We start from the raw sequence: 13771 nt of genomic DNA, 5'->3' as shown, positions 1-13771 counted from the left end.
TTCTTCACTCTCTGACAAAATCCTTCTTGGATGGACAAACCCATGTGCACTGCAGGTGAGGCAGGTGTTACTGGACTTGCGCAGAGAGAATTACAGTATGTACTGTACAGTAGATTTGGGTGTGTCATTTTGCACTGCCTCGCCTGCTGTGCACATGGGTTTGTCCATCTACTGTGGGGAGGATTTTGTCAGAGAGTGAAGCAGAGTAAGGGCATCAGTTCCTGCTGGAGCCTGTTCAAAAATACCCCTGCTTGCACGATACAGCCTCTTTATTTTGTCCTTTTTTTTTTTGACATTTGCAGCTCCAGAAAGCCTCCCTGCCGCCACCCAGGAGGAGAGGGCCACCTCTGCCCCCACCCAGCTGGAGGAGGAGTCTCTGAGCCCAGACAGCTCTGATAGTGGTAATCATTGTTATGGTCACTATTTTCTACTATTATTTAACTGTATACTGTATGACGATACTTGATACGTACTCCATCTTTTACACACAGGACGCCTGGTGATTGATACCAGTGAGGAGGAGGAGGAGCAGGAGTTGCCCAGTGCAGATGGTAAGTACAGTATTGTACTGTACAACAGCACACCGCATGTACCGGATATTACAGTAATTGTGGGCCCAACATGTGTACTTAATCACATCTGTGGGCCCACCATGTGAACCCTCTAATACTGTACAGTACTGTACATACTGTACAGCAGGGGTGGCCAAACCTTTCCTCAAGATCTACAGTACCAACAGTTCATGTTTTTCAGGCAACCCGTGGATCTGTATAGTAGGAATGAATGCAGCAGGTTTGAAAATGTGACAGTTACTGTACTGTAGTAATGACTGCAGCTGTGCTCCAGCTTGGTGATATGGAAAACCTGGACCGTTGGTAGATCTTGAGGACCGGTTTGTCCGCCCCTGCTGTACAGCAAAGTACAGTACAGTACTTGTGGTGCCCACATGTGTGCCATATACTGTACTGCACAGTACTGTAACTGTGGGTCCACCTTGTGCAACGGAAAATACTGTATAGTACAGTACAGTATCTGTGGGACCGACATGTGTACTGTGTAACACCTGCTTCACTCTCTGGCAAAATCCTTCTTACTGTAGATGGACAAACCCATGTGCTCATCAGGGGCCAGATTCTATAAGCTTCAAAAGAGATAAGTTTCACAGTGATAAACAGCCAGCCAATCAGCTCCTGCCTGTTATTTTTCAAACACAGTCTGTGACATGGCAGGTAGGAGCTGATTGGCTGGCTGTTTATCACTGTGAAACTTATCACTTTTAAAGCTTATAGAATCTGGCCCCTGGTGAGGCAGTGTTACTATACAGTACTTGTGCAGTTAGATTTGGGTGTGTCATTTTGCACTGCCTCCCCTGCAGTGCACATGGGTTTGTCCATCTACTGTAGGAGGCAGAATAAGGGCATCAGTTCCTGCTGGAGCCTGTTGAAAAACACCCCTGCTTGAGATTATACTGTACAGTGTCTTTATTTCGTCTTTTTTGTACATTTGCAGCATCTGAAAGCTTCCCCCCCCACCTCGAGGAGAGGGCCACCCTCGCCGCCACCCTGCCGGAGCCTAGTCCAAGCGCGGTCGGTAAGTACAGTATTGTAGGTACTGTACAGTACTGGTGTAATGCTGTATCTGCACGCCCGATATTATTGTACGATTGTACTGTATGCCTTAATTTAAGGCATACAGTACAATCCGATTCAATGTGATTATCGCATCACATGCGCCCAAATTGTACTGTATGCGATGCGATTTTCCATACGATTCAACATACAGTAGAATTGTATGGGAAAAAGGGTCCATGTCATTGTGTGTACCTTATACGGTACCTACTGTACTGTATCTGGGGTCCAACCATGTGGCACATCTGGATGCCTCAGCCAAAATAGATTTTGGTGACCATAACACTGTACAGTAAATTACAATATGTTGCAAACTAACCTCTTTTTCTGTTCTTTTCTGCAGTCCCACCCATACACATGACCCTCCGCCCCCGCCCCCGCAGACCAACCGAACCATCCCACCCCAGGCCAGTGGCAGCTGGTAAGTACTGTACAGTACTGTACATTACTCTGATTTCATCTGGGACAGAGACAGCATGGAGTCACTGAAAAAGGGGCTACTGTACATGGATTATACTGTCCATACGACTTCCCCTCTCCTCCCAGCATGGCGACTAGGGTGGCCAATCCCGGGGCATTTTTTCAATCCCATGATTCGCTCCCCATTAAAAAAAAAAAAAAACTCCCCGGCCGCCCCGCATATCTACTGTACTTACTGTACTGTACATTGCGGTGCGGCCGGGGAGCCTGTCGGGGGGGCGGGCGGGCTGTGGCGGTGAGCGGTGGGCGTCGGGAGGGATGTCCGGCGTCCTGCGGGGGGCGGGGGCGGCGTCCTTGGCTCTGCGCAGCGTGACCTCTGCAAACAAACCTACAGTTTTTCACTGTACTGTACTTTGCATTTTCACAGACAACCGTGAGAGGCTGCGGCTTCTCTGGCCACTTTTCCATAGGATGATTCGGTTTGTCTGCAGATCTGTGGCAAACAGCCATCCTCTCCCCGAGGACCCAGTATCCAGAGGTAAATCATATTGCACTGTACTGTAGGTACAGTAGTAACTGGAATGCTGATTTTTGTGACCTCTAGATTTTAGTGACCTTAAATTTAGGCAGACACGATAATCTCGTCGATCACATCACATCCGAAAAAATCGCATGTGATGCAACCAACGCGATCGTCCCTATTTTTACATAGGATGCAATGTTAAAATGGACTGAGTCCATTTTAACATACAGTACGTAGAATTTTATCGGAAAAAAGGGACCTGTTCATTTCCCTACTATCGAACTACGCACGGAGTTGGATATATGTACTGTACTGTAAACCTGGCCAAGCCCGAAGCGTGGCGCCCCACGATAGAGCGTGGAATACTGTACTTTTTAACGAATCCGCGTGTGCTCGCCACGCTTCGGGTTTACAGTACAGTATATCCAACTCCATGTGTACTGTAATTGGATAGTAGGGAAATGAAAAGGTCCCTTTTTCCCCTACAGTATGTTTCTATACTGTACTGTAGTTACAGTACAGTACTGTACTGTATGTTTCTTAAAGTACAGTAGTTTTTTGCTTACTGTATCGTACAGTAATACTACAGTATCCTTTTTATTCCCCAACAGAAAACTTCCATCGCACCATGGCCAACATAGAAGCCATCATGCACCAGCTCGTGGACCATGCTTTTACGGTGACCTTCCAACGGCTGTAATTTTTTATTTTTAATTTACAGTATGCTGTACATAAAAGGGTTTACTGTATGTTCACTACTGTAGTATTGTCTCTTTATTGACAGCACATGTGCGACAAGGGATATACTGTACAGTACAGTAGTCCAATCAGTGGGGAAAAGGTTACAAGGTGAGGAAGACACAAATTTTTTTTTGGGGAATTTTTTATTTTTTTGGGTTGGAGGGATGGAGGGGGTTACCATTACTTTGGAACACTGACACACACAGAGGTACTGAACAGTAAGCCTGCTGAAGGAAAATATTGGATGCAGTGGGGAAAAAGGTAACCACGACACAGAACAAGAAAAACCATGTTAACAAAACACACAACTTTTTTTTTGCTTTTTGGAATTTTGTATTTTTTGGGTTTTTTTTCCCTTTTTTGGAGGGATGGAGGGGGTTACCATTACTTTGGAACACTGACACACACCGAGGTAAGCCTGCTGAAGGAAAATATTGGATGCAGTGGGGAAAAAGGTAACCACGACACAGAACAAGAAAAACCATGTTAACAAAACACACAACTTTTTTTTTGCTTTTTGGAATTTTGTATTTTTTTGGTTTTTTTTCCCTTTTTTGGAGGGATGGAGGGGGTTACCATTACTTTGGAACACTGACACACACCGAGGTACTATACAGTAAGCCTGCTGAAGGAAAATATCGGACGCAGTGGGGAAAAAGGTAACCACGACACAGAACGATGAAAACCATGATAACAAAACACACAACTTTTTTTTTGCTTTTTGGAATTTTGTATTTTTTTTGTTTTTTTTTTTCCTTTTTTTGGAGGGATGGAGGGGGTTACCATTACTTTGGAACACTGACACACACAGGTACTGTACAGTAAGCCTGCTGAAGGAAAATATTGGATGCAGTGGGGAAAAAGGTAACCACGACACAGAACAAGAAAAACCATGTTAACAAAACACACAACTTTTTTTTTGCTTTTTGGAATTTTGTATTTTTTGGGGTTTTTTTTCCCTTTTTTGGAGGGATGGAGGGGGTTACCATTACTTTGGAACACTGACACACACCGAGGTAAGCCTGCTGAAGGAAAATATTGGATGCAGTGGGGAAAAAGGTAACCACGACACAGAACAAGAAAAACCATGTTAACAAAACACACAACTTTTTTTTTGCTTTTTGGAATTTTGTATTTTTTTGTTTTTTTTTCCCTTTTTTGGAGGGATGGAGGGGGTTACCATTACTTTGGAACACTGACACACACCGAGGTACTATACAGTAAGCCTGCTGAAGGAAAATATCAGACGCAGTGGGGAAAAAGGTAACCACGACACAGAACGATGAAAACCATGATAACAAAACACACAACTATTTTTTTTGCTTTTTTGGAATTTTGTATTTTTTGGGGGTTTTTTTTTTCTTTTTTTGGAGGGATGGAGGGGGTTACCATTACTTTGGAACACTGACACACACAGAGGTACTGTACAGTAAGCCTGCTGAAGGAAAATATCAGACGCAGTGGGGAAAAAGGTAACCACGACACAGAACGATGAAAACCATGATAACAAAACACACAACTATTTTTTTTGCTTTTTGGAATTTTGTATTTTTTTGGGGTTTTTTTTTCCTTTTTTTGGAGGGATGGAGGGGGTTACCATTACTTTGGAACACTGACACACACAGAGGTACTGTACAGTAAGCCTGCTGAAGGAAAATATTGGATGCAGTGGGGAAAAAGGTAACCACGACACAGAACAAGAAAAACCATGTTAGCAAAACACACAACTTTTTTTTTGCTTTTTGGAATTTTGTACAGGTATTTTTTTTATTTTTTTATTATTATTATTAATTTTTGTTTTGGGTAATTTTTTTTTTTAGATTTACAGTACTGTCTTTGGGGTGGGGTGTAGGAACAGCAGCACACACACTCGGAAAACTGACCGGTGAAGAGAAACACTTTGCAACTTTTTTATTATTATTATTATTATTATTATTATTTTTTTTTTTTTAATGATATCATGTTTTGTTGTTATTCCTGTATACAGTAGTAATGTATATTTGTACTGTACAGTATGTTTTGTTTTACTGTAGGTTTACTTTTGAAGGAACTGAGACAAACTCACGGAAAATTCAGTATTCGGTTAAAAGTACAGTACAGTAACACCACTGCTTCATCACCGAGTTGTGCACAAGGGAGGGCAAACTGTTGGCAACGGTGGTAACGGTTGCCTTACATGATCGAGGCGTCTCCATGCTGTTCTCCTCTTCATTCGTAGTAGTCCGTTGATGGTATTGATGATGGAAGTTCTATGGTGCTTCTGAAGTACAATCCGTTTGCCACATCTTCTCATGATGTCTTTTCTTACATTTTTTGGCAGTGCAGATTTCCCATTCTTCCCATTGTAATTCACATGGTTTGCCCATGACAAATAAAGGTCATGTGGCACATGTTCTTGAAAAATAAATTGTGCATATCTGTTCAGTTGTTCATGTGCCTTTCCATAAAGCAGGTCGTCCGTTGCATCTGTGATGTCGCACAGTGGAATATTGGGCAGAACAGGTCCACAGTCTGTCTCGTTGTCTGGCTCTGCAGGGGTGCTGCACTGAGTGGGTGCTCGAGGAAGCTGCAGAGTCACTTCACCAAAGTCCAGCACTTGGTGTGCTGTAGAAGGCAGTTCTACGTGTCTATTCACGACTATTGTGGTGTCCACTTCACTGGGTGCATTCACTTCGCCGCCAAAATCCACTTCACAGAGTGCACCCAGTTCGCTGAATGTAGACACTTCGCCCGGGCCATCCAATCCACCGAGTGCACCCAGTTCGCCAAATGAATTCACTTCACCCGGTTCATCCAATTCGCAGAGTGCATCTATTCTGCCAGGTCCATCTTCAATTCGACACATCTGCACAGCTACTTCATGGGTTTGTGGTGTTGCTTTTTTTCACTGTGTTAACGATGATGTCTTCCATTGCGCAGATGATCCGGTCATTCACTGATGTTGTGATGGTGTGAGTCGCTGATTCGATGAGGGTATTGACTGATGTCATGATGGTATTACTTACCGATTTGATGAGGTCTTCTTTCACTGATTCAATGAGGACCTCCTTCATTGATTCAACGGTGTTCTTCAATGTATCTTTTAATACAGCATTTTCGATCTCCAGCCGATGTACCTTTTCTTGAAGCTCCTGTGCACCATGGTCGTCTTGCAGGTTGTCCATCAATTCTTTTGTTCCTGAAAGATTTCCAAAATCCAGCTTTCTTCTTGGTGAAGAATGTCCTTCTAGACCTGGGGTCGAAACAAAATCCAAAACAACAAACTCCTCATTTGGATCAATACTTACTGCCTGTACCAGTGTTTGATCAATGCTGACCACTGGTACAGGTACATCTTTAGCCAACACAGTCTCCTTGTATGAAGGACCAGCTTCAATATCTGTAATAGAGAAAGGGACATTGTTATCGTTACCTACAATCTGCTCTAAAACACCATTCTTTGCCTTGGCATTTTTCCTTGGCTTTACTGTGACTGGAATGTTCTCTTTTTTGGCAGTAGTCTTCTTTGCCTTTTTGGGTGCACACTGTGGAACCACAGCCAAGGCCAATTGTCTCTTGTTGGAACGTGCACTGCGTTTTCCATAGAATGTTGCACTTGATACATTCATTGTTGTTTGTCTACAATAAAATAATTACACATGAAATTGTGTTCCACTATCCAGTAAAGCAGTTTTACAGTAGCACAATAATGTCCAGTAGATTACAGTACAGTACATGACTGTACAGTACTGTATGTACTGTACTGTCATGGCCGTAACTACTGTACCATACAGTAGGTGCAAGGGGTGCAGCTGCTATGGGGCCCAGAGCTGCAGGGGGGCCATCTTTACTGTTTAAGTAATATGTTAATAGAGTTACACAAAATGGCCGCCAAATGTCTAGGGGCCTCGTGGAAGCGGGGGGGAGGGAACACTGGGAGAGGTTTGGGGAAAAGTTGGAAGCACGGCTGCACGTAGAAAAGACGGGGAAAGCAGGACCGAGCAACGGGGAGCGGATACCGTCGTTGCTGCTCGAGCGTCTCATTAGCTCGAGCGTCCCATTAGCTCGAGCGTCCCAGGCTCCGGGGAGGAGGGGTCGGTGTGCTATACGGGCAAGCGTCGGTCGCTCGATATGCCGCCAAACGCCTAGGGGCCTCGTGGAAGCGGGGGGGAGGGAACACTGGGAGAGGTTTGGGAAAGGTTGGAAGCACAGATAAAGAACGGGGAAACCAGGGCCGTGCGACGGGGAGCGGGCATACAGTAGCCCCGGGGAGGAGGGGCAGCGTCGCTCGCGAGCGCTCGAGGCAGTTTCGCTCGGAGGGCAGGGTTACACAAAATGGGCCGCCAAATGTCTACGGACCTCGTGGAAGCGGGGGGGGAGGGAACACTGGGAGAGGTTGGAAGCATGGCTGCACGGAGAAAAGACGGGGAAAGCAGGGCCGAGCGACGGGGAGCGGATACCGTCGTTGCTGCTCGAGCGTCTCATTAGCTCGAGCGTCCCATTAGCTCGAGCGTCCCATTAGCTCGAGCGTCCCATTAGCTCGAGCGTCCCATTAGCTCGAGCGTCCCAGGCTCCGGGGAGGAGGGGTCGGTGTGCTATACGGGCAAGCGTCGGTCGCTCGATATACCGCCAAACGCCTAGGGGCCTCGTGGAAGCGGGGGGAGGGAACACTGGGAGAGGTTTGGGAAAGGTTGGAAGCACAGAGAAAGGACGGGGAAACCAGGGCCGTGCGACGGGGAGCGGGCATACAGTAGCCCCGGGGAGGAGGGGCAGCGTCGCTCGCGAGCGCTCGAGGCAGTTTCGCTCGGAGGCAGGGTTCACACAAAATGGCCGCCAAATGTCTACGGACCTCGTGGAAGCGGGGGGGGAGGGAACACTGGGAGAGGTTGGAAGCATGGCTGCACGGAGAAAAGACGGGGAAAGCAGGGCCGAGCGACGGGGAGCGGATACCGTCGTTGCTGCTCGAGCGTCTCATTAGCTCGAGCGTCTCATTAGCTCGAGCGTCCCATTAGCTCGAGCGTCCCAGGCTCCGGGGAGGAGGGGTCGGTGTGCTATACGGGCAAGCGTCGGTCGCTCGATATGCGCCAAACGCCTAGGGGCCTCGTGGAAGCGGGGGGGAGGGAAGCGGGGGGAGGGAACACTGGGAGAGGTTTGGGAAAGGTTGGAAGCACAGAGAAAGGACGGGGAAACCAGGGCCGTGCGACGGGAGCGGGCATACAGTAGCCCCGGGGAGGAGGGGCAGCGTCGCTCGCGAGCGCTCGAGGCAGTTTCGCTCGGAGGCAGGGTTACACAAAATGGCCGCCAAACGCCATGGGGCCTCGTGGAAGCGGGGGGAGGGAACACTGGGAGAGGTTTGGGAAAGGTTGGAAGCACAGAGAAAGGACGGGGAAACCAGGGCCGTGCGACGGGGAGCGGGCATACAGTAGCCCCGGGGGAGGAGGGGCAGCGTCGCTCGAGAGCGCTCGAGGCAGTTTCGCTCGGAGGCAGGGTTACACAAAATGGCCGCCACATGTCTACGGGCCTCGTGGAAGCGGGGGGGAGGGAACACTGGGAGAGGTTGGAAGCATGGCTGCACGGAGAAAAGACGGGAAAGCAGGGCCGAGCGACGGGGAGCGGATACCGTCGTTGCTGCTCGAGCGTCTCATTAGCTCGAGCGTCTCATTAGCTCGAGCGTCCCAGGCTCCGGGGAGGAGGGGTCGGTGTGCTATACGGGCAAGCGTCGGTCGCTCGATATACCGCCAAACGCCTAGGGGCCTCGTGGAAGGGGGGGGGGAGGGAACACTGGGTGCAATGAGCGTTTACATACAGAATACAGTTTAAAAATAAGGTATATTTATATCGAAATACTGATAGAAAAAGATTTACCGTTCAGGAACTTTTGCTAGTAGCACTTGAACCAGCCGAGTTCCGTGAGGCCAGCAAAGATTTCAAATGCAAGCAGAAGTACAGGAACGGTATTCGGAAGTACAGGAACGGTATCAGGAAACTTCAAGAAGTCTTGAGAGGAGAGGAGCCGAACAGCAAGTCAGCTTACGAAGAAACAGGTTTGTCGAGTGGTAGCTGGAGTGCCTGGGGACGCCCTTTTTATGTGAAACAAACAAAAGGTTTTTCCCGCCCAAGATCCAGACCCTGAGATTGGTCTCTGCCAGATATGTTTGGGGCGTGAACAATTTCCATAATCCAATCACAGGACCTGCTTTGGGCGTGGAAAAAACCTTTTGTTTGTTTCACATAAAAAGGGCGTCCCCAGGCACTCCAGCTACCACTCGGCAAACCTGTTTCCTCGTAAGCAGACTTGCTGTTCGGCTCCTCTCCTCTCAAGACTTCTTGAAGTTTCCTGATACCGTTCCTGTACTTCCGAATACCGTTCCATGTACTTCTGCTTGCATTTGAAATCTTGCTGCCTCACGGAACTCGGCTGGTTTCAAGTGCTACTAGCAAAAGTTCCTGAACGGTAAATCTTTTTCTATCAGTATTTCGATATAAATATACCTTATTTTTAAACTGTATTCTGTATGTAAACGCTCATTGCACCCCAGTGTTCCCTCCCCCCCCCCTTCCACGAGGCCCCTAGGCGTTTGGCGGTATATCGAGCGACCGACGCTTGCCCGTATAGCACACCGACCCCTCCTCCCCCGGAGCCTGGGACGCTCGAGCTAATGAGACGCTCGAGCTAATGAGACGCTCGAGCAGCAACGACGGTATCCGCTCCCCGTCGCTCGGCCCTGCTTTCCCCGTCTTTTCTCCGTGCAGCCATGCTTCCAACCTCTCCCAGTGTTCCCTCCCCCCGCTTCCACGAGGTCCGTAGACATTTGGCGGCCATTTTGTGTAACCCTGCCTCCGAGCGAAACTGCCTCGAGCGCTCGCGAGCGACGCTGCCCCTCCTCCCCGGGGCTACTGTATGCCCGCTCCCCGTCGCACGGCCCTGGTTTCCCCGCCCTTTCTCTGTGCTTCCAACCTTTCCCAAACCTCTCCAGTGTTCCCTCCCCCCCGCTTCCACGAGGCCCCTAGGCGTTTGGCGTATATCGAGCGACCGACGCTTGCCCTATAGCACACCGACCCCTCCTCCCCGGAGCCTGGGACGCTCGAGCTAATGAGACGCTCGAGCTAATGAGACGCTCGAGCAGCAACGACGGTATCCGCTCCCCGTCGCTCGCCCTGCTTTCCCCGTCTTTTCTCCGTGCAGCCATGCTTCCAACCTCTCCCAGTGTTCCCTCCCCCCGCTTCCACGAGGCCCGTAGACATTTGGCGGCCATTTTGTGTAACCCTGCCTCCGAGCGAAACTGCCTCGAGCGCTCGCGAGCGACGCTGCCCCCTCCTCCCCGGGGCTACTGTATGCCCGCTCCCCGTCGCACGGCCCTGGTTTCCCCGCCCTTTCTCTGTGCTTCCAACCTTTCCCAAACCTCTCCCAGTGTTCCCTCCCCCCGCTTCCACGAGGCCCCTAGGCGTTTGGCGGCCATTTTGTGTAACCCTGCCTCCGAGGCGAAACTGCCTCGAGCGCTCTCGAGCGACGCTGCCCCTCCTCCCCGGGGCTACTGTATGCCCCGCTCCCCGTCGCACGGCCCTGGTTTCCCCGCCCTTTCTCTGTGCTTCCAACCTTTCCCAAACCTCTCCCAGTGTTCCCTCCCCCCCGCTTCCACGAGGCCCCTAGGCGTTTGGCGGCCATTTTGTGTAACCCTGCCTCCGAGCGAAACTGCCTCGAGCGCTCTCCGAGCGACGCTGCCCCTCCTCCCCGGGGCTACTGTATGCCCGCTCCCCGTCGCACGGCCCTGGTTTCCCCGTCCTTTCTCTGTGCTTCCAACCTTTCCCAAACCTCTCCCAGTGTTCCCTCCCCCCCGCTTCCACGAGGCCCCTAGGCGTTTGGCGGTATATCGAGCGACCGACGCTTGCCCGTATAGCACACCGACCCCTCCTCCCCGGAGCCTGGGACGCTCGAGCTAATGAGACGCTCGAGCAGCAACGACGGTATCCGCTCCCCGTTGCTCGGTCCTGCTTTCCCCGTCTTTTCTACGTGCAGCCGTGCTTCCAACTTTTCCCAAACCTCTCCCAGTGTTCCCTCCCCCCCGCTTCCACGAGGCCCCTAGGCGTTTGGCGGCCATTTTGTGTAACCCTGCCTCCGAGCGAAACTGCCTCGAGCGCTCTCGAGCGACGCTGCCCCTCCTCCCCGGGGCTACTGTATGCCCGCTCCCGTCGCACGGCCCTGGTTTCCCCGCCCTTTCTCTGTGCTTCCAACCTTTCCCAAACCTCTCCCAGTGTTCCCTCCCCCCCGCTTCCACGAGGCCCCTAGGCGTTTGGCGGTATATCGAGCGACCGACGCTTGCCCGTATAGCACACCGACCCCTCCTCCCCGGAGCCTGGGACGCTCGAGCTAATGAGACGCTCGAGCTAATGAGACGCTCGAGCAGCAACGACGGTATCCGCTCCCCGTCGCTCGGCCCTGCTTTCCCCGTCTTTTCTCCGTGCAGCCATGCTTCCAACCTCTCCCAGTGTTCCCTCCCCCCCGCTTCCACGAGGCCCGTAGACATTTGGCGGCCATTTTGTGTAACCCTGCCTCCGAGCGAAACTGCCTCGAGCGCTCGCGAGCGACGCTGCCCCTCCTCCCCGGGGCTACTGTATGCCCGCTCCCCGTCGCACGGCCCTGGTTTCCCCGCCCTTTCTCTGTGCTTCCAACCTTTCCCAAACCTCTCCCAGTGTTCCCTCCCCCCGCTTCCACGAGGCCCCTAGGCGTTTGGCGGCCATTTTGTGTAACCCTGCCTCCGAGCGAAACTGCCTCGAGCGCTCTCGAGCGACGCTGCCCCTCCTCCCCGGGGCTACTGTATGCCCGCTCCCGTCGCACGGCCCTGGTTTCCCCGCCCTTTCTCTGTGCTCCAACTTTCCCAAACCTCTCCAGTGTTCCCTCCCCCCCGCTTCCACGAGGCCCCTAGGCGTTTGGCGGCCATTTTGTGTAACCCTGCCTCCGAGCGAAACTGCCTCGAGCGCTCTCGAGCGACGCTGCCCCTCCTCCCCGGGGCTACTGTATGCCCGCTCCCCGTCGCACGGCCCTGGTTTCCCCGTCCTTTCTCTGTGCTTCCAACCTTTCCCAAACCTCTCCCAGTGTTCCCTCCCCCCCGCTTCCACGAGGCCCCTAGGCGTTTGGCGGTATATCGAGCGACCGACGCTTGCCCGTATAGCACACCGACCCCTCCTCCCCGGAGCTGGGACGCTCGAGCTAATGGGACGCTAGAGCTAATGGGCCGCTCGAGCTAATGAGACGCTCGAGCAGCAACGACGGTATCCGCTACCCGTCGCTCGGCCCTGCCTTCCCTGTCTTTTCTCCGTGCAGCCGTGCTTCAACCTCTCCCAGTGTTCCCTCCCCCCCCTTCCACGAGGCCCCTAGGCGTTTGGCGGTATATCGAGCGACCGACGCTTGCCCGTATAGCACACCGACCCCCTCTCCCCGGAGCCTGGGACGCTTGAGCTAATGAGACGCTCGAGCTAACGAGAAGTTGACGCATTAGCAACTGAGTGCTGTACAGTACATCATTGTCAATTATTACCACCAACGTTGTTTTTTTTGGGGGGGGGGGGAGGGGGGGGGGTAAAGGTACTGTAACATTTTTAAAAAAATGTTTAATGTACTATAGTAATTTGTATTGCGAAAAAGTCCATGTACTGTATTTCTAAATGTACTGTCTTCTCTTCATACAGGGAAGTCTCTAGTACAGCTGTCCAAAATGCCAGTTAAGATCAACAAGGCGATGAGCAAAATAATTGCAAACATGAAAAAAGAAAATAAAACTACCAAAGAGATCCAGGCTTGGCTGAGGGAAAGTGGGATTGTAGTCACTTTACAAACAGTGCGCTATCATGCTTTCGAGAGAACAACGGCCAGAAAGGAAATATTTGCTCCAAAGTGCTCTTGGTAAGATCAGTGTTGTGTAGTAAATTACCTGTAATGTACTGTACTGTATTGTTTGTTAAACTGGTACTGTATAAACTACTGTACTGTACAGTATGTCCAGTAGTATTAACCTTTGCTGTACTACAGTAATATAGAACATGAAACGTTTCAGTCATTGCCTTGTACTGTACTGTACTGTACATTAACTCTTATTTACTGTGTGCACTGTAGGAGAGCTGAAAAAATTGTGGAGAAAATAACTCGTGAGAATGATGAAATCTCTGCTCGACAAATTAAAAACATCTTCAAAACAGAGTATGATTTTGACATATCACTCACCAGCATCCGAAAAATGCGTCGGAAAATGGGATGGAAATATTGTGCTACAAGGTACAGTACAGTAAGAGTTTTGTATAGAGCAGTAATGCGCGCCATTTCACATTAACCCTTGAGTGGTGGGTTTTGCTGGGACAGTACAAACCTACAGTACCAGGGCAGCGGCGGCAGAGCTTGATGCTACTGTTCCTCATAGTGACAATGGCGTCATGATGAGGGATTTTCGTGGCAGCTCTGGAGGACTCGGCCTGAGCACTCGCCAGC

At 50.5% G+C, this 13771-nt stretch overlaps 2 long non-coding RNA genes across 3 annotated transcripts; both read left to right on the top strand.

Annotated features, from left to right (window-relative positions):
* Window positions 1–356: 356 nt before the first annotated feature.
* Window positions 357–2096, top strand: LOC146079474 (uncharacterized). Its single transcript, XR_014474552.1, has 3 exons — window positions 357–401; window positions 1510–1590; window positions 1972–2096. It is a non-coding gene; the product is annotated as an uncharacterized LOC146079474 (long non-coding RNA).
* A 1141-nt stretch (window positions 2097–3237) lies between these two features.
* On the top strand, window positions 3238–13535 carry LOC146079473 (uncharacterized). Of its 2 annotated transcripts, none has more exons than XR_014474551.1 (3): window positions 3238–3267; window positions 12979–13192; window positions 13403–13535. It is a non-coding gene; the product is annotated as an uncharacterized LOC146079473 (long non-coding RNA). The 2 variants fall into 2 exon arrangements; XR_014474550.1 differs by lacking the exon at window positions 3238–3267 and adding an exon at window positions 3275–3420.
* Window positions 13536–13771: the final 236 nt, after the last annotated feature.

Source organism: Crinia signifera, chromosome 5, assembly GCF_055691185.1.
Source record: "Crinia signifera chromosome 5, ASM5569118v1, whole genome shotgun sequence".
Lineage (NCBI taxonomy): Eukaryota > Metazoa > Chordata > Amphibia > Anura > Myobatrachidae > Crinia > Crinia signifera.
This window is presented reverse-complemented; position numbering and strand designations above follow the sequence as displayed.